The following is a 26,648-nucleotide window of genomic DNA, read 5'->3' as shown; positions in this document are numbered from 1 at the left end:
TTACCATATTTATGTGAACTGCATGAGAGCTGTTGTGTGTTTTGTGTTTTGTTTCTCAATTATATTGCTACACATTAGATACATTATTTTGCAGAACAAATGGCAGAATAAGTGAGTGTGAATTAATATATTCAGAGTAGGACAGTGGTGCAGCAGTAAGCAATTATGCTTCCAAATGCTAGGCTTTCCAGTTTGGTTCCAGGCTGTGGTACTTTCTGTGAGGAGTATGTACATCCTGCCGTTTTCCATGTGAACTTTTACCATGATCTCTGGTTTCTTCCCCACATCCCAAAAGTATGCAGTTAAATGAATCGTCACTTCTCTGAATTGTTCACATTGTGTTACTTAGTAGAACGTGAGCTCTTGAAATGTAAAAATTAAATATATCAATAGTGTATACATTAACATCAAGTAACATTGAATATGGAAGAGTATCAGGATATGAAAACTATGTCATAATAAATATTTTTAGTATCCGGCTATTCATAAATAAGAATTTTCTGAAGGTTATTAAAAATATGCATTTACATTTGTTTGGGATGGAAACATAAATATGTTTTTGTTTAGTAACTTAGCCCACTGCTGGAGTTTCCAAGGGTAACTTAAGATAGAAACTTAGAGATAGATCTGCAGAATGTAGTCTGTTTCCAAGTTATTACCTTAATATTGCCAGGATATTAATTGCAAATCTGGTACAGTCTTCATGTTGTTGCATCTTAATTTGCAAGTAGATTAAAATAGATCATATGGTTTACAACAAAAACCTCAAATGCTTTTCTGAAATCAAACTGTTTCTTTTGCAAAATTTTCACTCTTCTTCCTTATTTTTTTTACTTTTTAGAGAGATTCAATAAAAAACATTCTTTTTAAAAAAAAATATTTTTATTTTATTCCTTAAGTAAAATGTGTATCCATCTGTGGTTCTGTCATGTTCCTTGATAAGCATAATAAGAAGACAGTATCTATACAGTGGAAAAAACGCCCATGAGAAGCTTGGTGTTTTTCCTCTGTCTCATGAGGAATGTGCCAGAATCACAGAGGAGCTTTCTTTTATTTTAGAAAATGTATATTAATTCACACTCACTTATTCTGCCATTTTCTCAAGCGAATAGTATTTTAAAAGTGTCCCTGATTAGTCCTGGCTTTTCCATGATTCTTTTGAGATTTATCCTTGATTGTTTGAGAGGAATGATGCAGAGAGCTGGAATAAATTAAACAATTTGCCAAAATGGATGGCTTCCTTTCAAGGTGCGTGAACTGATTTCTTAGTTATTCAGTGAGAGAATTACAGATTTGTTTTGGGTACGTGTGTGTGTGTGTGTGTGTGTGTGTGTGTGTGTGTGTGTGTGTGTGTGTGTGTGTGTGTGTGTGTGTGTGTGTGTAGGAAATGAAGTAGGGAGATACAAGTGTGTGTGTGTAGGAAATGAAGTAGGGAGATACAAGTGTGTGTGTGTGTGTGTGTGTGTGTGTGTGTGTGTGTGTGTGAGTGAGTGAATCTGAATCTCTTCTCCCCCCTGAAGATGGGGGTGGCAGCGATGCCACTAAACACACATACTGGTTTTCAGATTGCATACAGGGAAAGCCAGAGTGAATTGATGTACATCATCTTTCTTCTTATAAGACTTTGGTATGGATGACCTTTGACCTGATGTGTCAGACTGCTGCTGTTACAAACCAAGAAGAAACTTTGCAGTTTGGAGGGTGTGAAGTTCACGCCTTAAAACATGTTAGGCAACTAGTTCACTAATAAAAATCAAACTGTAAAATATGTACTACAAAATAATAAAATAGAAAATAGTAGGTAGTCCACAGTAGAGTTGAAAATAGAATATCCTTTATTGAAACACAAACAAGCAATCCTATTTGAGTATAATCAAAAGTATTAAAAACATTCATTATATATAATCAGGTTATTTTGAGCAAGGGAGTAGTTACAGAGGGTGGTTCTATGAAGAGCAATAAAAGCAGTAAACTCATTTGTTTAACCAAGTCCCCCTTAACACCATAGTGTAAACTAAGACTGTGCTACCTTAGAACTGAAACTAAAAAGCTAGAGACAAATTAAAGTATATAAGAACAGCTTATTAAGGCTAGCTTTCTAATGCAAACTTTATTAATTAAGAAACCATCTCACTAATAAAATAACTAACAAAAAGATCTACCACTAGACATCAGAATAAATATTAACTTATAAACTGAAACATTTTAACAAAGATCACTTTCGTACCAAATAAAAACTTCATCAGGTTTGTGTGTAAAAAAACATCTCATAATATTAATGAACATGTGTATAAATCTACAAGTGGACACCTAAGTAGCCTGAAAACCATAGCTGTAATTGCTAAGGTGGAAATACAGTGAAAAACGTTAAAACTAAAGCTATGATGTGAAGTTCTATCTCGCCATTCATTCTTACAGATGAGGATCGGCTCCGAGTCGGCCTTCTAACAAGCTCATGGTCTTCAGATAGCTCGAGGCCAAGTCCCTATCCCATGATGCACCTTGAGTTACCTCAGATCTAGTTTTCCGCTGCAATAGATAGGAGGTTCCTTGCTTAACTCGGGCCAGTACAGTTTTACTTATTCTAATATTATCTAGCTAGAAGTGTTTTTTTCTCTACTATTAGAGTTGATCTTTAATTCTTATAGCTTTTATAGCTTATATCCCTTTGGTGTGCCTTTTCATTATTATAGCTTTTAGCCTTCGCTTTTTCTAATAGGCCTGTTATATTTAAATAGTTTAAAATAAGTAGTTATTGTGTGTTTGTGTGCTTTTGAACTTTTGAACAGTGACAGTTTAGTCATAGTATTTGGTATTTTATATATATATATATATATATATATATATATATATATATATCTATGTATATATAGCTTATTTAGAGTGGTTTGATTAGATTGTGTGTGTGTTTTCATAGTGACAGTTTAGTCACAGCATATTTAGCCCATAGTTGTTTAGGGCTTATTTAATTAGTTTTTGGTGTGTCTAGTCATTTTACAGTACAGTAGTATTTTTTTCCAGATGCTGTATAGTTGATTATGGTTGACCAGGATAGAGATAAGCATTGTAAGTCAGGCTTTAAAAAGTGTCCAAAATGTGGACAGAAAATGTTTGTAACAGATAGCCGTGTAAATTGTGTGTATTGTCTTGGAGCCTTGCACCTACAGGAAAGCTGCTCCATTTGCCATTCCTTTTCTTCTACAGTTCTTCAGGCAAGAAAGAGAAAGCTTATAGATAGAGGACTGCTAAAACTGTCCTTTCAGGAAGCTTTGAGTGACCAGGATAAGTCTAGTAAGTCTTCAAAGTCTTCCAAGGCTTCTACGTCTTCAGAAGTTAAAAAAAATCCAAGAAACCACCGTCGACACCACAGCCCTTCGGAGCCGACCATCTTGTTTTTTTGGAGCTTGTCCCCAGTCCTGGAACCGGTATCCTAGGTACTAAAATCTCCAATACTTCAATCAGTGCCTCCTTCTATCCATTCATCTCGGTCCTTGATCAGCCTTTCCAATTTGGATGTGGATCATTTGGTGCAGAAGTTGCTACAGGCACTGGCGTTTGCGAAATTTTATCGGCTCCGACCCAAGCGGTTTCAGAACCGAAGACTGCTTTGCCATCAACTTAATTTCCTCCTCTGAGCCATACCGGTCCTTCAGAGCTAGAGGAGTCAGACCTGATGGTTGCTGAGCCTTTAGAGCCGATGCTTGTTCCATTGCCATTGGTTCCGTGTACTCGGACTTCCTCAGTGTTGATCGAGGAGTCTGCTTTGCCTCTCAGGCCTTCAGCTCGGATCAGCTCTGCTCCTACCTCTGGTTCAGAGCCCACTGTCCCAGTGCCGAGGGGATAGATGGTTTCCTCGGATCCAGCGGTACCGTCTCATCAGAGAAGAGGTGCCTTTGAAGCCATGAGGAGAGTGATGTCTCCCAAAACATCTACAACTTCAGGTCCAACTTCCTCCTCCCCAAAAGCTCCTGTGTCCACTTCTGCCTCACAAATCCTGTTGAAACATAGAGACCCTGAGTCTCAGGAAGTCCCACTGGGTGGCCCCTGCTCTTCTGAGACTTCACCAGAAGTTCCCACTGATGATGTTCTCAGGAAGAGAATCTGTAAGAGGAAGCATCTAGACTCCCCACAGGAGTCTCTCATGTCAGACAGAGACTTAGATGAATCAGAAGGGTCCCCAGACTTCACCAAAAGTTCCCACTGATGAGGTTCCCAGGAAAAGAATCTGTAAGAGGAAGCATCTAGACTCCCCACAGGAGTCTCTCATGTCAGACACCGACTTAGATGAATCAGAAGGGTCCCCACGGTCCCCCTCTGAAGATATCTAATTTGCTGAGATATTAGAAATACTTAGGCAGAGGGTTGGCTGGCAGTCCACCAGCCCTACTGAAGATGAGTCGGTTCTCCTGAAGGCTTTCGGGTCTCAACCCTCCACCTGTTGGGTGTCTCTGCCCTTCGATGAGCTCATGGAGCTGGTCTCACGAAGGGCGTGAGAGTCTCTGGACACCATGGAGCCTGTCCCTAGGAGGCCCAGTACATTTATTTCTGCCCCCCCCCAGGAAAAGTCTTTTCTTACCAAGGGAGTGCCAATTAATGCCATGGTGGTGGCAGCAGCCACCAAAAAGGAGATTTCAGAAACTTCTTCCTCTATCCATCCTCCTAACAGGGATTCTAGGATCATGGATAGATACGGGAAGCACACGTACAGTTCAGCAACTTTTGCCTTGCGTTCACTGAATTATATCACTCATTTTACAAGACTGCAAAATAGATCTCCTAAAATAGCTTGGAGATATTCTTCAGGGTACAGTAGCTTCAGGAGCTTCTGACAATGTCGCCTCTCTGCTTGCTACTCTCAATTTCATAGTGAACTCATCCATGCATCTCATTTCATATGCAGCTTATGGTACGAGTAGGGCAGCGAGTACAGGAATTGCTCTCAGGAGACATTCCTGGATGTGCTTGTGTTCCTTCACAGAGCCCTTTAAGTCATCCTTTGTCAGCACCCCTTTTGATGGGTCCATCTGTTTTCGGGCCCAAAGTTAAGGAAACTTTGACCAGGTGTGAGCAGGAAGGAAAGACTCTGCTGTCGGAGTCCGTTTTTCCACCCCTACCAGACCCTACCCCAAGGGTCAAAAGGGAGGAAAGATGTGGTTCCGAAAAGCCCAAGGAGCCTTTCTGGACACACATGGTGAACCCCCCTCCAGAGGCAGAGGAGGGGGGCAATAATGGAAGATGCTGCCCTTGCAGCATAGGGGTTCTGCAAAACCAGGGCAATAGAGACCAGTTCTTTGGGAAGCCCTACCAGTGCTCCTGAAAGTAGGCCTGACTGTCCTGCTCTACAGGCAGTCAGGGGTCGCATATCTTTATATCCAGACACCTGGCTCAAAATAACAAATGACAACTGGGTACAAAGTATAGTTTCCAGAGGACATTTCATTCCTTTTGCCACTCCCCCTTCATTGACAACAAAAATCCCAGACGTTCCACACAGTTACAGGGAACAAGCAACAGTAGAGGTCCAAATGTCGCTAAGAAAAAAAGAGTCATCCAACCAGTCCCAGCAGACCAGACAGGATACGGAACTTACTCAAGATTAATTTTAGTTCCAAAAAAGACAGGGGACTGGAGACCTATTTTGGACCTTAGCAGACTAAACAGATCTGTCAAGAAAGAGAAGTTCTGGATGGTCATGCTTCAGTTGATACTTCCCTTCTTAGGGAAAGACAATTTGGTGTGCTCGATAGATCTACAGGATGCATACTACCATATAAAAATGGCCAGACCATCCAGGGATCATCTGTGCTTCTGGCTGGGAGCCAATCATTACCAGTTTCGAGCCCTGCCCTTTGGTCTCACTACAGCCCCCAGAGTGTTCACCAAATGTATGGCAGTGGTCACGGCTCACCTGAGGCATTTAGGATTCCAGGTGTTTCTGTACCTAGACGATTAGCTCCTCACCGCCACCACCAGGCATCAGCTAATACAAGCCAGGGACACCACTCTTTATCTCTGCAATTATCTGGGCATTACATTAAATTCAGAAAAAATCTGCCTTGTCACCATTGCAACATATTGTTTTTATCGGAGCAGAATTGGACACCACCCCCCACCCCCACCCCACTTTGAGACTTCCAGCAGAATGAGTTTTACTACTTCATCAGCAGGTCCACAATGTCATATCCAAGGAGAAGGCTCCAGCATCAGAAGTGCTAAAATTCTTAGGCATGATGGCAGCTGCAATACTAGCGATATCTTTGGGTCGCATACATATGCGGATCCTGCAATGACTGTTATTCACTCAATGGTCTTACTGAGAGCTTCCAATGTCTCATCTCATAATGATCACAAACTCATGCGAAAAGGATCTTCAGTGGTGGTTGACCTCTCTTCATGTAATGATAGGTCGTCCTTTTATCCTGCCCTCACCAGCAGCCACAGTGACCATGGACGCTTCCCTAATAGGGCGGGGAGGGGGGCATTTTCAGGGAAGAACAGCCCAAGGCACATGGACCGAACAGGAGACACATCTGCATGTCAATGTCCTGGAGATGAGAGGGGTACTTCTGGCGTTGCACTACTTCAGGACTCTCTTCCTCTGAAAACCTCCAGGACTCCCTTCCTCTGAAAACAGTTGCGATTCAGATGGACAGCATGTCAGTGGTCTGGTACTTTAACAAACAAGGAAGAACCAGGTCCTATCACCTTTGTCGTGAGGCCCTAAGAGTATGGCGGTGGACTACATCCACCCAGCACTTTCTGTTAGCAACGCACATCCCGGGGATATCCAATGTGATAGCAGACAAACTGAGCAGAGCAATTTTATCTCACGAGTGGTCCCTCAAGAAAAAGATAACGGAGAGAATTTTCCACAGGTGGGGCCAGTCTTGCAGCGACCTTTTTGCTAACCACATGAACACAAAATGCAGAAACTACTTTGACCTGATTCCTCCTCCAGGAGAAGCCCCAAGGGATGCACTCATACACGATTGGCCTGCGGGTCTCCTCTATACATTCCCACCAATTCCCTTGATACCCAAAGTATTGCAGAAAGCAAAGGCCCTGGGAAGGACCATCATTCTAATAGCCTCTCATCGGCCTCGCCAGATTTGGTTCCCCTTCCTTCAACTTCATCTGTTGGAAGAGCCTTAGATTCTGGACCCAGTTCCAGACCTTCTCACACATTTGTCGGGAGCTCTTCATCCCTCTCTTCAGTCCTTCAAATTGACAGCTTGGCTGCTCCAGTTCCCAACATAGCCAGGTTCCATAAACTCTCAAATGAAACACAACATATATTGATATGTTCTCATAAGTCCTCGACTAGGAAGCTATACCTTAGCAAATGGAGAAGAGTTTCTATATGGGCTTTTCAAAATAATAGTGATCCCTACCAAGCCCCTATTTCCTCCATATTAGAATTTTTGACTATGCTTTTTAATAAAGGAGCGGCAGCAGCAACAGTTCTGGTTCAACTTACCACTATCTCTAATTTTCACCTTGGCTTCGAAGGATTAAACATAATGTCACACAAACTATCCAAAGCCTTTCTCAAAGGGACCTTTCTTCACAGACCATCTGTGAAATCCCCTTATACTCCATGGAGTCTAAATTTTAGGCTTTCATGCATTATTCTCCCACCATTCGAACCAGCTTCCTCATGTGATTTGAAATATTTGTCATGGAAGACTATCTTTTTAGTAGCCATCACTTCTGCCCCATAGAGTGTCAGAGCTTCAGGCCTTGTCTATAAAGCCTCCTTGTTTGATTTTCCATGCTGACAGAGTGTCCCTGCAAACAAATCCATAATTTCTACCCAAAGTTTGTACTGAAACTAACCTTAACCAGGTCATAGATTTGCCAGTGTTCTTTCCCAAACCCACTAACAGCTTAGAGTATATGCTGCACAAGCTTGATGCTCATAGACAGCTCAGATTTTACCTCGATAGAACAAAAGAGTTCAGAAAATCAGAACAGCTTTTCGTTTCTTTTTCAAATTCCAAAAAAGGTATGCAAGTGGCAAAAGCAACACTGTCTAAATGGTTATCTGATTGTATCACATTTACTTATTCAGCTGATAATCTACCATTACAACACAAAAATTAAGGCTCATTCTACCAGAGCAGTGTCCGCAGCTTTTGCCAGGCTTCCTATAGACAACATTTGTGCAGCAGCCACTTGGTCAAGACCGCATACCTTTATCACTCTTTTCAAAGTTGACAAGGCCTCCAGGGACAGGGCTTCATTTGGGTCTACTGTCCTGAAAAACATACTCTAGTAAGCCACCTGAGAAAGATGATGCTTGGGACGCCACCCATCTGTAAGAATGAACAACAAGATAGAACAACTTCACATAAAGAAGTTATGTACTCACCATAATGTTCCATGTGAGTTGTTCGTCTCGCCTTCATTCTTACTTCCCACCCTCCTACCACCTCCATGGTTTTTCGAGGATCGAGATACTAGCTTATCTTGGTTGCTCAATCTTTCTATGGGTTTTCTCCTAAAGAATGATAGAATGGCACATGGTATTATTAGACGCAGCAAACAAGATCTGAGGTAACTCAAGGTATATCATGGGATAGGGACTTGGCCTCAAGCTACCTGAAGACCTCGAGTTTTGTAGAAGGCTGACTTGGAGCCGAAAATCGGCTCCGAACCCATCTGTAAGAATAAAGGAGAGATGAACTCACATGGAATGTTATGGTGAGTACATAATTTCTTTTTTTTCAGCCTACTTAGGTATTCACTCCCTTGCTCCAAATAACCTGATTATTTATAAATAATGAATGTCTTTAATATTTTTCATTATACTCAGCTAGGATTGCTTGTTTGTGTGTTTCAATAAAGGATATTACATTTTTAACTCAACTGTGGACTACCTACTATTTTCTATTTTATTATTTCCTAGTACAAATTTTACAGTTCAATTTTTATTAGTGAACTAGGTGCATAACATATTTTAAGGAGTGAACTTCACACCCTCCACACTGCTAAGTTTCTTTTTGGTTTATTTTTGACCCATTATAGGTTGCATACTGGGTTTTCTGAGACTTCGAGGGATACCCCGGATTTTTCTTCTTGGAGTCTGCTGCTCTTGGCTCCATATTCATTTTTGCCTCAGAATAGTTTCTTTAAACTTTACAAAAGTGGTTGTGGGAGCAGCACTCTGCTATTTCTAGGAAAATCTAAACCTTCTAAAAATTCAAAAAACAAAAAACAAACTGGTGAAAAAACCACCCTTGCAGGTCCAGCACCTTTAAACTCCTGGATTTAGATAGATGTGTGCAAAGTTCTTTATAATCCACAGGTTATGTTGTAAACAAGAAGGCCAATAAATGAAAAAATCAAATTGAAATTTTATTAACCTTAAAAACAAGCTTTTCGTCGGCGCTCTGCACCAACTTCCTCAGAAAAAGAAACTGCACCACACATTTGTCTCACTATAATTCATCACTACTCCATTCAAATGCGCCCCCTAGCAGCTCCCCTTTAAAAAGCACATAATTACACCTTGAAAATTTTTAACTAAGAAGCGGCCAAAATGTTCAGCAATTTGGTATCTACTACTCATACCTGCCATCAATGCTGGTAAACCTGTGGTGCTCCAAATATTGAATTTTAAAGCCACCATAATTACATATAAATACAAATGATCAAATGTGTCAATAGCCATAAGAAAAATTATGATGTATTTTAAAAATAAGTATAAATAAGTATAAAAGTGGAAAGAAAATTCCCACAAGTGTTAATATAAACATTAATATAAACAATAAATAGTGAACACAGAAATGAAATAAAAAAATTGTAAAACCCATGTTCCCAGATGGCATTAAGTCACTCCAGGGGACTTCACCTCACTAGGCTTCTCAATTTGAGAAAGAAACTGATGGAAAGCATACTGTTAAGTCCAGGTAAATGGTAAGCTTCCAACTTAAGTTGCCACATCAACTCCTTGCATTCAAGTCTTAAAGAATCGGGTCCCCCCATAAACTCTTGGTTTAGCTGATCGATGACTGTAAACGAAAATTTGTGACCTGGATTATCTAATATATGTTTGGCCAGAGCGTTGTCGACCTTCCCTTTCCTGATGGCATATAAGTGCTCGTATACTCGTTCCTGTAGTTTCCTATCAGTCTTGCCGATATAGAAACGTGGGCAGACCGAACACTGGGCTAAATATGCCACCCGATTACTGGCACAATTGAATCTTCCTTGTATGAGATATTTCTTATCCCTGATGGAAAAAGCTGAACTTGCTTTAATGTATCTGCAGTACCTGCACATGTTACATTTGAACATCCCAGATCTGGGGGAGGCACCAGCAACTTTGGACTCCAGGATGTTTTTGATGTTAAAGCCCTTCCTGAAAGTAACCTTAGGGGGCAATAATAGTCCAAATGCTCCTATTGACTCGGTGGTTAATAAGCACCAATTTTTCTTTATAATGGATACAATGTCCATTGCATCCAAGTGAATGAAATTACAAAAGAACAATTGAAAGTATCAGACTCACTGGCGAGGCGAGGTAAACATAAATACCCATCCTCCATATTCCCCAAAATGGGGTGGAAGTGGCCATTGGCCCTCTTCCCCAGCACTTCCAAACTCAATTCTGTGACAAAATCGGCGGGGTACCCTCTGCTGACGAACATGCCAAAGATGAACTTGCACTCCTTGTGAAATTTCTTGTCTTCTGATGTCATACGGGCTGCTCGAACAAATTGGCCTTTCACGATAGCCCTCTTTTGGTGTAATGGGTGTTCTCTGTCAAAATGTAGATAAGAATTCGAGAAAGTCGGCTTACGATGTATGTTGGCCACGAAGCAATTTAGGCTCCTATCTTTCTCTAGTTTCACGTCCAAGTAAGTAATCTTGTCAATGGCAAACTCAGATGTGAATTTCAAAAATTCTGTGGAGCCGTTAAAAAACGACACCAAGTTATTAACATCATCTAGAGTACCATTGAAGTTGACAAAAATGTCATCCTAAAACCTAGTGTGTAATGCTACTTTCTCTTGGGCCAAAGAATTAGATAAAACAAACACCCTCTCCCAGTGGGCCATAACTAAATTGGCCACACTGGCTCCACAGGATGATCCCATAGGGACCCCAATCAATTGGTGGAACCACCGGTTATTGAATGTAAAAATGTTGCTGGTAAGAATAACCTCCAATAGTTCGCTGACCATCGTAACAACTTCTGCAGGAGCATGGTGAAAAACCATTTCCAATTGGATCCACTCAACCGCCTCCAAATGGGGGATGGATGAGTACAGGTCAACATCGTCAATGGTCAAGAGAATACAATTAGCATTAAATGGAACAGAACCCACTTTTTCCAAAAATGACCAAGAATCTCTCAAAATGTATTGAACTCTGTCCACATACTTCTTGAGAATCTCGTCCACCACCTTGGCCGCTGCATACATAATGCTTCCTGTGGCACTGACCAGTTGCCGCATAGGTGGATCATAGATGTTCTTGTGTATCTTGGGGTTCCCAAACAAGACTGGAATTTTAGGTGATGCCACAGAAACAAAATTATATACAGCCACATCAATAATGCCATTGATGAACATCTCCTCGAAAAATGACCGGATGTGGCACAAGCTAAGACTCAATTCATTCTTAGAAACCTTCTGGTAAGTATCAGAAGATAAGATGGCCAACATCCTGTCATTGTAGTCATTCATATCCATAGCCACCAATCCCCTTGCCTTGTCAGGTTGCATAAGTCTAACTGATGCAAACCTGAGTGCCTCTAACAAGGCCCTCTCCTCCTTAGTAATATTAAAATGAGCCTGGTGCCTTGAATTGAGGAGGTGGCGGATGTCAAGATCACACAATTGTTCGAAAATTCCGACAGCTGGGAGTAATGGCGGATTAAAAGTACTTGGTATGTGGTAAGGGTTCTTGCGTTTTTGGGAATCACCCAACAACAGTGACAGGTTCAACTTTCTCACAAAAAGTTTCAGGTCCGATATAGACCTCCCAGCAACAGGAGGGTACAAAAGTTAATCCTTTAGCCAAAACATCTACCAAAGGTTGAGAAAAAACAAACTGTGAAAAATTGTAAATTTTAAAGTCTTTACCCGTATTGTAAAGTATTTCCAAAGGTTGCGTTGGGGATACTAAAGGAATAGCTAGGCCTTGATCTCTCAGTTCCTCCTGGTTTTGTATTTGTTCCTCGTCATCCGACCCGACTGTGGCTGGGGGGATGAGGCTCGGACTTGAAAATTTTCGTCATAGTTCTCAAGAGTCGGCTCTTCCTGGCTCGCACCCGGCCCAATACTCATAACACATTCCGTTGAAATTCTCTGGTTTGTTTGCCTCAATGGGGATCCATTCTCCGGTTTACGGGGGTGCATAGGTTGGCCATTGGTCTCGGGGGCCAGATAGCAACCCCATGGTGGTTCTGCTATTCCCTAGAAAATTCCCTTGAGATTTAGGGGGTTTAGGGTAGGCTACCCCCTCTTTATAGGCTTTTATGTCCCTCTGGAGTTTCTTTACTTTAGTTATAGTGGTCTTGGAAATGTGTTGGTCGATACTGGTAAAGACTCTTTCGTATTCATAACGATATCTGAAAAAATGAGTATATGATTTAATTTCCTCATCTAAGTTGGAAAGTTCCATGGTTAATTGATTAATAACTTCCCTGATAGTGGGCACAGATTAAGTTGATCAATTCATTCCCATGTCTATCAAAAAGTGCCAAGAGGTCAAGGTGGAATTTCGACCCATCTTCCAAACCTGTAGGGTATTGCCATGAGCGGAGCCCCTTCGGAACAATCTTCGCATGTCTGCATTCCCCAAAGTAGGATACCTCAAGTTGTAACTTCCTTAACCTCAGTAATTTTTGGTCGAAATTGTTGAGCTTAGTAGGTAAATCGGACAATCCTTCAGTTTGAATATCATTATTGCCGATGTCTTCCCCAGTAGGAAAACTGAAGGGGCGATTCAACCAATTGTTCAAGTTTAATTCAACATAGCCCCTCCTCGGTGCCTCCGTTTCACCGAGAATAGCTGGAGAGGCTCCAATATTCTCACCTGAACTTGTATGGCCTCCCAAAATGCCCTTAGGCTTACCACTGCTATCAGTGTTATGTAAAGCTTTGTTGCCGATGGTAACAACTCTTGAGTCAGTTCCGGTTCCACTAGCTGGTAACAAAGCTGGAGTTTCCGTCGATAATCCACTGAAGGGGTGCACTGTTGGACTCAAAGAACCGCTTTGCGAAAGCCCATCAATTCACTGTGAAAGATGATCCACTTTCTCAGTTAGGAGGTTAATAAGTATAATTAAGTCGCCTGAGTCTGAAGTGCCACTGGCTTCCTGCATGGTGGAAGACATAAACCTTCTAAAAATTCAAAAAACAAACTGGTGAAAAAAACCACCCTTGTAGGTCCAGTGCCTTTAAACTCCTGGATTCAGATAGATGTGTGCAAAGTTCTTTATAATCCACAGGTTATGTTGTAAACAAGAACACCAATAAACGAAAAAACCAAATTGAAATTTTATTAAGCTTAAAAACAAGCTTTTTGTCGGTGCTCTGCACCAACTTCCTCAGAAAAACAAACTGCACCACACATTTGTCTCACTATAAATACATCACTACTCCACTAAAATGCGCCCTCTAGCGGCTCCCCTTTAAAAAGCACATAATTACACTTTGAAAATTTTTAACTAAGAAGCGGCAAAAATGTTCAACAATTTGGTATCTACTACTCATACTTGCCATCAATGCTGGTAAACCTATGGTGCTCCAAATATTGAATTTTAAAGCCACCATAATTACATATAAATACAAATGATCAAATGTGTCAATAGCCACAAGAAAAATGATGATGCATTTTAAAAATAAGTAAAAAGGGATAAGATCAGGGATAAGAAATATCTCATACAAGGAAGATTCAATTGTGCCAGTAATCGGGTGGTATATTTAGCCCAGTGTTCGGTCTGCCCAGGTTTCTACATCGGCAAGACTGATAGGAAACTACAGGATATGCCATCAGGAAGGGGAAGGTCGACAACGCTCTGGCCAAACATATATTAGATAATCCAGGTCACGAATTTTCGTTTACAGTCATCGATCAGCTAAACCAAGAGTTTATGGGGGGACCCAATTCTTTAAGACTTGAATGCAAGGAGTTGATGTGGCAACTTAAGTTGGAAGCTTACCATTTACCTGGACTTAACAGTATGCTTTCCTTCAGTTGCTTTCTCAAATTGAGAAGCCTAGTGAGGTGAAGTCCCCTGGAGTGACTTAATGCCATCTGGGAACATATTTTTGGGTTTTACCATTTTTTATTTAATTTCTGTGTTCACTATTTATTGTTTATATTAATGTTTATAGTAACACTTGTTGGAATTTTCTTTCCACTTTTATACTTATTTATACTTATTTTTAAAATACATCATAATTTTTCTTGTGGCTATTGACACATTTGATCATTTGCATTTATATGTAATTATGGTGGCTTTATAATTCAATATTTGGAGCACCACAGGTTTACCAGCATTGATGGCAGGTATGAGTAGTAGATACCAAATTGTTGAACATTTTGGCCGCTTCTTAGTTAAAAATTTTCAAAGTGTAATTATGTGCTTTTTAAAGGGGAGCCACTAGGGGGCGCATTTGAGTGGAGTAGTGATGTATTTATAGTGAGACAAATGTGTGGTGCAGTTTGTTTTTCTGAGGAAGTTGGTGCAGAGCGCAGACGAAAAGCTTGTTTTTAAGCTTAATAAAATTTCAATTTGTTTTTTTCGTTTATTGGCGTTCTTGTTTACAACATAACCTGTGGATTATAAAGAACTTTATTTTTATTTATTTTATTTTACATTTGTTGACCGGGATAGTCCGACTGGATGCATGTCCATTTTCAGCAGAGACCCGGGGAGAAAAGCTCCAAGGGTAAGCAAATACAGCATTACATAATCACTTTCTCAGTTAGGAGGTTAATAAGTATAGTTGCACACATCTATCTGAATCCAGGAGTTTAAAAGCGCTGGACCTGCAAGGGTGGTTTTTTTCACCAATTTCTAGGAAAATGCCCTTCCTTTTTCGACACTGACAGATCAGTAAGGGTTTTTTCTGATCTAGGACTTTCATCAGTGATGTTGCTTTAACAGTTTGTAATTTCCCTCCTCCTGCTTGCTCAAAACAGTTACCTTTGGCCCCAGGCAAATTAGCTAGCTCAGTTGCAACCCCCCCCTCCACAGACATGCACCCTGACTAGTAAACCAAATGTGCCACTACATTACAAGCTCATAGCACCGCCTTTCAGAAAAGTAACAGCAACAACTGATGTGTGGACAGTTCTAAACTTGTCAACAATGTACATGCTTCATCTGGTTCTGCATGCAGACTTAGCACACACTATGCACTCATTCAGTGTATTAAATACAACTGTGTATAGATCAGCAAGCTTATTTCAGTCTCCTTAGGTTGCATGCTGCATTAAGATTCTTGTAATGCTTAGTCATTCTCTGCCACTTCCAGATTCTGACGAAATTCCTAGATAACATAATTATTTGAACGAGGGATCCCGTACGGACAGCCCCCCATGCTTTGATCCTAGATTTGAATCATAACTTTGGTGCAAACTACTGTAGTGTGTATCTCGGATTCTAAAGCAAGCACACCTTGTCATAAACATAAGTTTAAGTCATGATTCTAAATTGGAGTCGGTAAACCAAATTTGTGTGTGTGTGTGTGTATGTGTGTGTGTGTGTGTGTGTGTAGGAAATGAAGTAGAGAGATGTGTGAGAGAGAGAGTGTGTGTGTGTGTGTGTGTGTAGGAAATGAAGTAGAGAGATGTGTGAGAGAGAGAGAGTGTGTGTGTGTGTGTGTGTGTGTGTGTGTGTGTGTGTGTGTGTGTGTGTGTGTGTGTGTGTGTGTGTGTGTGTGTGTGTAAATATTGTCCCTCTGTAATTATTGGAATGTTTTTTATTGAATTTGGTTTTGCAAGACAGAGGAAAAAATGCTGAGCTTTGCTCATTATTTTTGGCATTTTTTCCACTCTTGCACGAACTTGACAGAACCACAGAGAGACAGAGCCACAAAGCTGATTTTAATAAAAAGCATCCTAATAAAAATAAGAAAGAACAGTGAAAACTTTGTGAAAGAAACAGACAAGTTGATTTCAGAAAAGCATTCAAGGTTGGTTTTGCTCATTATGATAATGAGGTACTAGAAGTAGTAGCAGGAATCAGTAAAACCAACCTGGACTGTTTTTCTGAAATCAGGCTGTCTGTGTTTTGTTTTGCAGTTTTCACTGTTCCTTATTTTTTTTTTTAGTTTTAGAGCGACTCAATAAAAAGCATTCTTTTTTTTTTTTAAATCTTCTTTTTATATTTTTATTTTATTCCTTTTTAGTTTTTAGGTAAAATGTGTCCATCTGTGGTTCTGTCATGTTCCTCAATAAACATAGTAAGAAGGCATTATCAAAACACTGACGAGAAGCTTGGCATAGTTTCCACTGTCTCATGAGGAATGACAGAACCACAGAGGAGCTTTGTTTTATTTTAGAAAATGTTTATTAGTTCACACTCACTTATTCTGTCATTTTCTCAAGCAAATAATATTTTAAAAGTGTCCTTGTCCCTGATTAGTCCTGGATTTTCCTTGATTCTTTTGAGATTTGTTATCGATTGTTTGAGAGGAATGATGCAGAGAGCTGGAATAAATGAAACAATTTGTCAAAATGGATGGTTTCCTCTCAAGGTGCATGAACCGATTTTTTAGTTATTCAGTGAGAGAAATACAAATTTGTCTTTGTGTGTGTAGGAAATGAAGTAGATTTTGTGTGTGTGTAGGAAATGAAGTAGGGAGATTTTGTGTGGCGTGTGTGTGTGTATATGTATGTGAGTGTGTATGTGGAGGAAATGATGTAAGGGGATGCAGGAGTGTGTGTGCGTTTTTGTTTTTTTTAACTAAAATATGTCTGATGTGAGTGTGCGTGTGTCTGTATGTATGTATGGCCTCACTAATGAGTGACGGACAATATTTTTGTTCAAGACTAAAATATTGTCCCTCTGTCATTATTGGAATGTTTTTTTATTGAATTTGTCTTTGCAAGATAGCAGTAAAAACGCCAAGCTTTGTTCAGAGTTTTTGGCGTTTTTTTTGGCTGTCTCGTGAGAGTGACAGAATCACAAAGCCAACTTCAATAAAAAGTATTCTGATATTTGGGCATATTGCAATTATTTTTTTGTTTTTCTTTGGGGTGGGGCAATATTTAGCTGTTGATTATACAGTCTACAGAGTTTCATGCAGCTGGTCAAAATGCATCTTTCATTGAAAAAGGAATGGAATGTTAACTTTATAGCAAGTCCTGTTATATCAAGAAATGTTTATTTAGGTAAAAGTGAGATTGTTGAACACTGGCGGTTAGGAAAGTTTCTCTTTACCCTCCACTATTTGTGGTCTTCTACTTAGTAATGGTGGTGGGCTTATCCCCTCCAGATTTTGTTTTTGTGTATGTTGTGTGTATAGGTGTCTCCTATATCGACACCAAATGGATCCAGTTATTCTTCTCAAGGCCGAGAACCTACCAGCTGATTTGCTCCCCTGTAAAGAAAGAGCCCGGTGCTAAGAGTGGTTCTGTCATTCATTGGGAGCATGGGTGATTTTTTGTATGTAGTTCTTTTCCCCACTCCTGAGTGCTTCCATTCTACACTATGCTTGCTTTCAGAGACTGCATGTTCCACACATGCTAAGTCTACTAGCAAAATGGCTGACTGCAGGCTTGTGTGCACCAGGCTCCTTAGTGTTGAGAGTACATCTGCACTCATGTTGTATTGCCAATGAAACAAAGTGAGCCACTATTCTCCTTCATAAATGAATGAACTAACACTGACCACTACTCACCTCCATCCTCTCCCAGCCCAATCATTCTAGAATTAAGTCAAACATGGATCATCTGAGTTATCCCTCTGTGCCTTTGGACCAGGGCATAATTATTGTTTTAAAATACTTTGTATCTTATTTTTGAAATATGAGGTATGTGCATTTGAGTTAAAATGAAATAACTGTAGAGGAGGCAGACCACTTCTTAAATCCACCAAGCATGTTTTTTATGTAATAAAAAAAATATATAAGCGCTTTCATCTCAATATTCCAAAATTACAGAGACTTCATCAGATACAAATTTTAAAACAGCCCAGTTTCTTTTAAACCCTGTAAGGATGACATCATATCCTGAAACAGACTTAAAAAGTTTAAAGCAACAGTATGTCCTAAAACAAAATCAGATAGCAGCAATATTCAAATTCAAAAGTATACTATATATCTTGGATATTAAAAAAAATGTAAACAATATAATAAAACCAATCCATTTAATATAATATAATTAAATATAGCATTCTGTTACCCCAGTAAATATGCTAATAAAAGATAAACAAATGAAATTGTAAAACAGTAAAAGTAATGAAAAGTAAATGAACAGCTTCCACTAGGAATTGAACCCAGGACCTTCTACGTATGATGCAGATGTAATAACCACTACACTATTACCTTCACATAACCTATTACGACAAGTTCAATGTCTTATAAGAGCTTTTAATTTTAAAAGGCTACTAATAGGTTGTCATTCAGTCCTGGCCAGTACATGGAATTCGATCTCAACTGTCATGCAAGTTTCAATTTTTCTAATAGGTAGGGCCATGCCCCCCACCCCGAATTCTAGGTACCACACATTCCAATATAATGAACTTAAATTCATGTTGTGGAAACTCTGAAATATGTCTCGCTAAGGCATTCCCTTCCCAGCCATCTCGTATGCGTCTAAGATGTTCACTAATTCTGGTTTTAAATTTTCTTTCAGTCATGCCCACGTAGAAACATGAGCAGGAAACACAAATAGCACAATAAACGACTCTCTCTGTAGAACATATAAATTTACCTTTAACCCAGATATTTGATCCGTTAATCTCCACACCTTTATCTGTTTCAATAATGGTATTACAAAATTTACACCTACCACATCTGTGCATAAACCCTTTATACTGCTCACCTTTCTGTGTCTCGAATATATTTTTAAGCAATGTCCTTTCTTGTATACACAAATGGGAGCCACTCTGTCCCTCATAACTTTGTCATTCCTAATAAACTCCCAGTTTTTAGTCAAAATATTCTTTATGTAATTTGCTTCCCTATTAAATGTTAAAAATCTATTCTCGTAGGACTTCGGTGTAGCTGATTCACATATTGTGATTTCGCTGCTGTTATTATTAATGGTGTTGAATCCTGTAGTTGTTAAACAGACATTTTCTAATGTTTGTACTACATTAGTATTTTTCATGTTTAAAATGGGGGCAAAATGCCCAGACCTTCTCTTACTGTTCACTTCATTAGCAATTTGGTCTATTAACGAACTTGGATAACCTCTCTTGAGAAACATTTGTTTCAACAAATTACACTCCTCAATATATGTCTCCCATACAGTTGTCATATGGGCAGCACGGACAAACTGCCCCTTTACAACTGCCCGTTTTTGTTTGAATGAGTGACCACTACTAAAATGTAAAAAACTATTGGAGTATGTATTTTTACAGAAAATCTTTGCTAAAAACCTGTTCCCAACATCATCCTTCATTAAAAGGATGTCCAAGTATGCTATACTCGTATCATTTATTGAATGCATGAATTTTAGAAAACTAGTTGTGGTGTTAATATATTCCAGGAAAGCATTCAAAGTATCTCTAGGTCCTTTCCACAATATAAACATATCATCCAAATAACAAATGTATGTCTTACAAAATTGAAAATATTCAGATATCTTTAAATATTGTTTTTCCCATTCAAGCATGACAGTATTGGCATATAGCCCCCACAAGCGGAGCCCATTGCCACTCCCTCTTTCTGAAGGAGATATTGTCCTTCATATAATATGAAGTTGTTCCTTAATATTAAATCCAGCATCTGTTCAAAAAGATTAACCCTATCCTGTGCTAAATTTTTAGAGTGGAGATATTCACAAAACTACTGTGAACCAATGTTATGTGGTATCACACTGTACAGGTTAACCACATCAAAAGTGACCAACAGGTATTCTTTAGTGTAATTGATGTCATTCATTTTCCTTAGAAAGTCCCATGAATCTATACAGACACTAGGCTCATCCCATGCAAGTTTACTTAATTTCTTGTCCAAATACTTTGTCAAGGGGTAGGTAATAGAGCCTCTGGTGTCCACAGTAGGCAGCATAGGTGGTTGGTACATATCCTTATGTATTTTTGGAATACCAGAAATACATGGGATAGTGGGAAAATCTATCGTGAGGTAGTGCAACTCATTAATAGTGATTAAACCATCAATAAACATGCCTTGGATGAAACCTTTAATTCTCCTATAAGCTACATTCTTTTCATTCAAGGAGCTCATAGTGTATGTGTCAGTGTTCAAGATCTCATGCATCTTATTATTATAATCAACTTTATTCATAATTACTAACCCCCACCTTTGTATGGTTTCATTATTCTCACTCCATTGTTATGGAACAGGAATGTAAGCTCAAAATTCTCTTCCAAATTCAAGTTCATATGTATCCTGTTCCCATTCCAGACTTTTTTGTGTAACTCTCTTAAATCGAGTTCACACACCCTTTCATAAAAAATTAAGGTGGGGTGTAGTAGTGGATTATATGTGCTTGAAATCCTGAAAGGGTCACTAACTGATTCATTTTTTTAAACAGAACATTTAAATTTAATTTCCTGATATAAAGCTTTAAGTCCATTAATGTATGGATTAAATCAAAAGATCTATCAGGAACAAAGGTAAATCCTTTTGCAAAAATGTCACACAGTTTAATTCAAAATCAAGTCTGAAAAATTGTACACTTTGAAATCATTCTCTGAATTGTTACATAATTTTAATGGTGGTAAAGCATAATGCCCCCCTCCATTGTTCTCAGATGGTAATGTCACTATCTCACTCTCCAGGAGTTCCTGGTCATTCCCCAATTGTTGGACATATCTCCTCGACTGGTAGTTGTTGAAACAAACCCTCCCCCAAGTTTGTTGGAATGTCTGCTGATTCTTTATTCGTTCCGACCGTCTTAGGCGGGGGTAGATGTTCTTCGTCTAAAAAATCTTCGTCAAATGTATCTAGGTCATTGATTTCATCATTATTAGCCATACCATCATTATTGTCAGACCCTTCCTGCCCTCTTTTGTTGTGTTGCCGTTCTTGGGATGGGGAGGTCTAGGGTATGCTGTATGGTTAGCATACTCTTTCTCATCCCTGACAAGCTTTTTCAATTTTTTATTTTTAATTATTAACATTTATTCATTTATAGTCCGAAATATACGACAGTATTCAAACTTTTAGAAAAATCTGGGTTTTGGGTAATTGACTTGTCCATTAATGTTGCTTCATTATTTAAAGTCTCAATAACAGTACTATTGTAGTCAATTACCATTTGCATATACTCTAACCCAACTTTGTCAAAAAATTCAATAAGTTCTTTGCGAAAATCTGAGCCTGCAACAAGCCCAGTCGGATAACGCCACATACAAAGGCCCTTAGGAACAGTTCTTTGTTGTATACATTCCTTAAAAAACATGCTGTCCATTTGAACATGTTGTCCATTTGCAATTTCTTTATCTTAAGTAGACAATGATCCAGTTCGCTCAACTGGTCATGTAAACTTATTTTACTATTTTTACTCTTATTAGTTAAGCAACCATCATTCTTTAATCAGTCTGTTAGTGATAGCATATTAAATACATTCGTATTCACTACTACATTAGTTATAAAATTGTCATTTACCTGTAGTTGTCCACCTTCCATTTGTGTAGATGGAACAGTCATCCCAACTGCTGGAGGTTGCCTTTCTTCTCTCTCAATAGACTTATTTAACACTGCTGCTGTATTATGTTAAATAAAGTTACAAGCTTCGATCAAACACCCTGGGGTGGCGTGAATAGTAACTTGAGACAAACCCTGCTGCTGCAAACGATCCATCCTTTCCATAAGTTGCTGGATTAAAATGGTTAAATCCAGTGTTGCATTGTTCGATGTTCCACTTGACTGCTGCTGTGAAAAAGCAAGTGAAGTGCTGCTCTGTCCTACCTCCATACTCAACCAAAACCACGAAAAAATTCAAAACCAAATCAACGAATAAATCCACAAAAATAAGTGTAGAGGAGGCAGACCACTTCTTAAAACCACCAAGCACGTTTTTTATTTAATAAACAATAAAATATATAAGTGCTTTCGTCTCAATATTCCAAAGTTACAGAGACTTCATCAGATACAAATTTTAAAACAGCCAGTTTGTTTTAAACCCTGTAAGGATAACATTATATCCTGAAACAGACTTAAAAAGTTTAAAGCAACAGTATATTGTTGTTGTGTCTTTCGGCTTTTCCCGGTTAGGGGTTGCCACAGCGGAACTCCGGTCCGCTAATGATTGGCAGTTGATTTTTATGTGCCGTGTTGTCAGCCCTGATGCACAACTTTCAACGAAGGTATGCCTATTCACGCATGTCTCCATGCAGAAGGCACTTTAGCTGAGAATCGAACTGGACAGCGTCTTACTATGAGGCGACAATGCTACCGCAGCACCACCTAAAGCAAAATCAGATAGCAGCAGTATTCAAATTCAAAAGTATATTCTTTATCATGGATATTTTAAAAAATTTTAAACAATATAATAAAACCAATCCATTTAATATAATATAATTAAATATAGCATTCTATTACCCCAGTAAATATGTTAATAAAAGATAAACAAATGAAATTGTAAAACAGTAAAAGTAATGAAAAGTAAATGAACAGCTTCCACTAGGAATTGAACCCAGGACCTTCTGCGTATGACGCAGATGTAATAACCACTACACTATTACCTTCAAATAACCTGTTACTACAAGTTCAATGTCTTATAAGAGCTTTTAATTTTAAAAGGCTACTAATAGACAGGTTGTCATTCAGTCCTGGCCAGTACATGGAATTCAGTCTCAGCTGCCATGCGAGTTCCAATTTTTCTAGTAGGTAGGGCCATGCTCCCCCAAGAATTCTAGGTACCACACATTCCAATATAATGAACTTAAATTCATGTTTTGGAAACCCTGTAATATGTCTCGCTAAGGCATTCCCTTCCTAGCCATCTCATATGTGTCTAAGATGTTCACTAATTCTGGTTTTAAATTTTCTTTCAGTCTTGGCCATGTAGAAACATGGGCAGGAAACACAAATAGCACAATAAACGACCCTCTCTGTAGAACATGTAAATTTGCCTTTAACCCAGATATTTGTTCCGTTAATCTCCACACCTTTATCTGTTTCAATAATGTTATTACAAAATTTACACCTACCACATCTATGCATAAACCCTTTATACTGCTCACCTTTCTGTGTCTCGAATATATTTTGTAAGCAATGTCCTTTCTTGTATACACAAATGGGAGCCTCTCCTAAAATGTACCTCATAACTTTGTCATTCCTAATAAACTCCCAGTTTTTAGTCAAAATATTCTTTTTGTAATTTGCTTCCCTATTAAATGTTGTTAAAAACTATTCTCGTAGGTCTTCGGTGTAGATGATACACATTTTGTGGTTTTGCTGTTATTATTATTAATAGTGTTGAATCCTGTAGTTGTTAAAACAGACATTTTCTAATGTTTGTACTACATTAGTATTTTTCATGTTTAAAATAGCGGCAAAGTGCTCAGACCTTCTCTTGCTGTTCACTTCATTAGTAATTTGGTTTATTAACGAATTTGGATAACCTCTCTTGAGAAACATTTGTTTCAGCAAATTACACTCCTCAATATATGTCTCCCATACAATTGTCATACGGGCAGTATGGACAAACTGCCCCTTTACAACTGCCCGTTTTTGTTTGAATGGGTGACAACTACTAAAATGTAAAAAAAACTATTGGAGTATATATTTTTAAAGAAAATCTTTGCTAGAAACCTGTTCCCAACATCATCCTTCATTAAAAGGACATCCAAGTTATACTCATATCATTTATTGAATACGTATTCCAAAAATACATAAGGATATGTACCAACCACCTATGCGGCTTATTGTGCACGCCAGAGGCTCTATTACCTACCCCTTGGCAAAGTATTTGGACAAGGAATTAAGTAAACTTGTATAGGATGAGCCTAGTGTCTATATAGATTTGTGGGACTTTCTAAGGAAAACTAATGACATCAGTTATAGTAAAGAATACCACATGACATTGGTTCACAGTGGTTTTGTGAATATCTCCATTCTAAAAATCTAGCACAGGATAGAGTTAATCTTTTTGAACAGATGCTGGATTTAATATTAAGGAACAACTTCATATTATTTGAAGGACAATATTTCCTTCAGAAAGAGAGAGTGGCAATGGGCTCCACTTGTGGAGGCTATATGCCAATATTGTAATGCTTGAATGGGAAAAACAATATTTAAAGACATCTGAATATTTTCAATTTTGTAAGACATACATTCGTTATTTGGATGATATGTTTATATTGTGGAAAGGTCCTAGAGATACATTGAATGCTTTCCTGGAATATATTAACACCACAACTAGTTTTCTAAAATTCACGTATTCAATAAATGATACGAGTATAGCATACCAGGATGTCCTTTTAATGAAGGATGATGTTGGGAACAGGTTTTTAGCAAAGATTTTCCGTAAAAATACATACTCCAATAGTTTTTTACATTTTAGTAGTTGTCACCCATTCAAACAAAAACGGGCAGTTGTAAAGGGCCAGCTTGTCCGTGCTGCCCGTATGACAGCTGTATGGGAGACATATATTGAGGAGTGTAATTTGCTGAAACAAATGTTTGTCAAGAGAGGTTATCCAAGTTCGTTAATGGACCAAATTTGCTAATGAAGTGAACAGTAAGAGAAGGTCTGAGCATTTTGTCCCTATTTTAAACATGAAAAATACTAATGTAGGACAAACATTAGAAAATGTTTTAACAACTACAGGATTCAACACTATTAATAATAATAGCAGCAAAACCACAATATGTGCATCAGCTACACCAAAGTCCTACTAGAATAGTTTTTTAACAACATTTAATAGGGAAGCAAATTACATAAAGAATATTTTGACTAAAAACTGGGAGTTTATTAGGAATGACAAAGTTATGAGGGACATTTTAGGAGAGGGTCCCATTTGTGTATACAAGAAAGGGCATTGCTTAAAAAATGTATCGGGGACACAGAAAGGTGAGCAGTATAAAGGGTTTATGCACAGATGTGGTAGGTGTAAATTTTGTAATAACATTATTGAAGCAGATAAAGGTGTGGAGATTAACGGCACAAATATCTGGGTTAAAGGCAAATTTACATATTCTACAGAGAGGGTCATTTATTGTGCTATTTGTGTTTCATGCCCATGTTTCTACGTGAGCAAAACTAAAGGAAATTTAAAACCAGAATTAGTGAGCATCTTAGACACATACGAGATGGCTGGGAAGGGAATGCCTTAGCAAGACATATTACAGGGTTTCCACGACATTATATTGGAATGTTTGGTACCTAGAATTCGTGGGGGGCATGGCCCTACCTATTAGAAAAATTGGAACTCGCATGGCAGTTGAGACTGAATTCCATGTACTGGCCAGGACTGAATGACAACCTGTCTATTAGTAGCCTTTTAAAATTAAAAGCTCTTATAAGACATTGAACTTGTAGTAATAGGTTATGTGAAGGTAATAGTGTAGTGGTTATTACATCTGCATCATACTTACAAGATCCTGGGTTCAATTCCTAGTGGAAGCTGTTCATTTACTTTTCATTACTTTTACTGTTTTACAGTTTCATTTGTTTATCTTTTATTAGCATATTTACTGGGGTAATAGAATGCTATATATAATTGTATTATATTAAATGGATTGGTTTTATTATATTGTTTAAAATTTTTTTAAATATCCATAATATATAATATACTTTTGAATTTGAATACTGCTGCTATCTGATTTTGTTTTAGGACATACTGTCACTTTAAACTTTTTAAGTCTGTTTCAGGATATGATGTCTTCCTTACAGGATTTAAAACAAACTGGGCTGTTTTAAAATTTGTATCTGAAGAAGTCTCTGTAATTTTGGAATATTGAGACGAAAGCGCTTATATATTTTATTGTTTATTAAATAAAAAAAACTTGCTTGGTGGTTTTAAGAAGTGGTCTGCCTCCTCTACACTCATTTTTGTGGATTTATTAGTTGATTTGGTTTTGAATTTTAACGTGAAATAATTGAACAATAGAGTGAGGAAGATTCTCCCTATCCCCACTGTTGTCCAGTCTCAGAGGTGCTATATTAAGAGATGTAGGGGTGTGGTACTCCTCTGCCATAATATCAGTGAAGCTCAAAATAAAGACGTACACTGTTCACTAGACCTTTTACCACATTTTTTCTTTCTTTTCTTATTGTTGATTAGGTAGGTCCCAAAAGACATTAGCAGAAGATGTTTGCTGTGTTAAGAATATCGATAGATAGTAAACTATCACTCAGGCCTCACTTTTTAGGAACAGTGCTGCATAGATTTCATGCTTACTGTAGTATGACTGTCCTGAGTAAGCTAGAATTTTAATTTTATTTTTCTCTTATGCTGATACACTGACTCATTAGTTTGAGTGTGGAATAAAACACTGTTTCCTGGACAACAGGCTTATTATTTACCATACTATCTGAGC

At 38.4% G+C, this 26,648-nt stretch overlaps 1 protein-coding gene across 5 annotated transcripts in view; it reads left to right on the top strand.

Moving 5' to 3' along the window:
* Positions 1-26,648, top strand: part of PRKCD (protein kinase C delta) — a 2,080,121-nt gene that overhangs the window by 1,318,286 nt on the left and 735,187 nt on the right. The gene's annotated exons all lie outside the window — the stretch shown is intronic.

The sequence above is a fragment of the Protopterus annectens genome, chromosome 7.part0, assembly GCF_019279795.1.
Source record: "Protopterus annectens isolate FY-2018-M chromosome 7.part0, PAN1.0, whole genome shotgun sequence".
In the NCBI taxonomy this organism is placed as follows: domain Eukaryota; kingdom Metazoa; phylum Chordata; order Ceratodontiformes; family Protopteridae; genus Protopterus; species Protopterus annectens.
The sequence above is the reverse complement of the archived record's forward strand: the minus strand, read 5'-3'. Positions and strand labels throughout refer to the sequence as shown.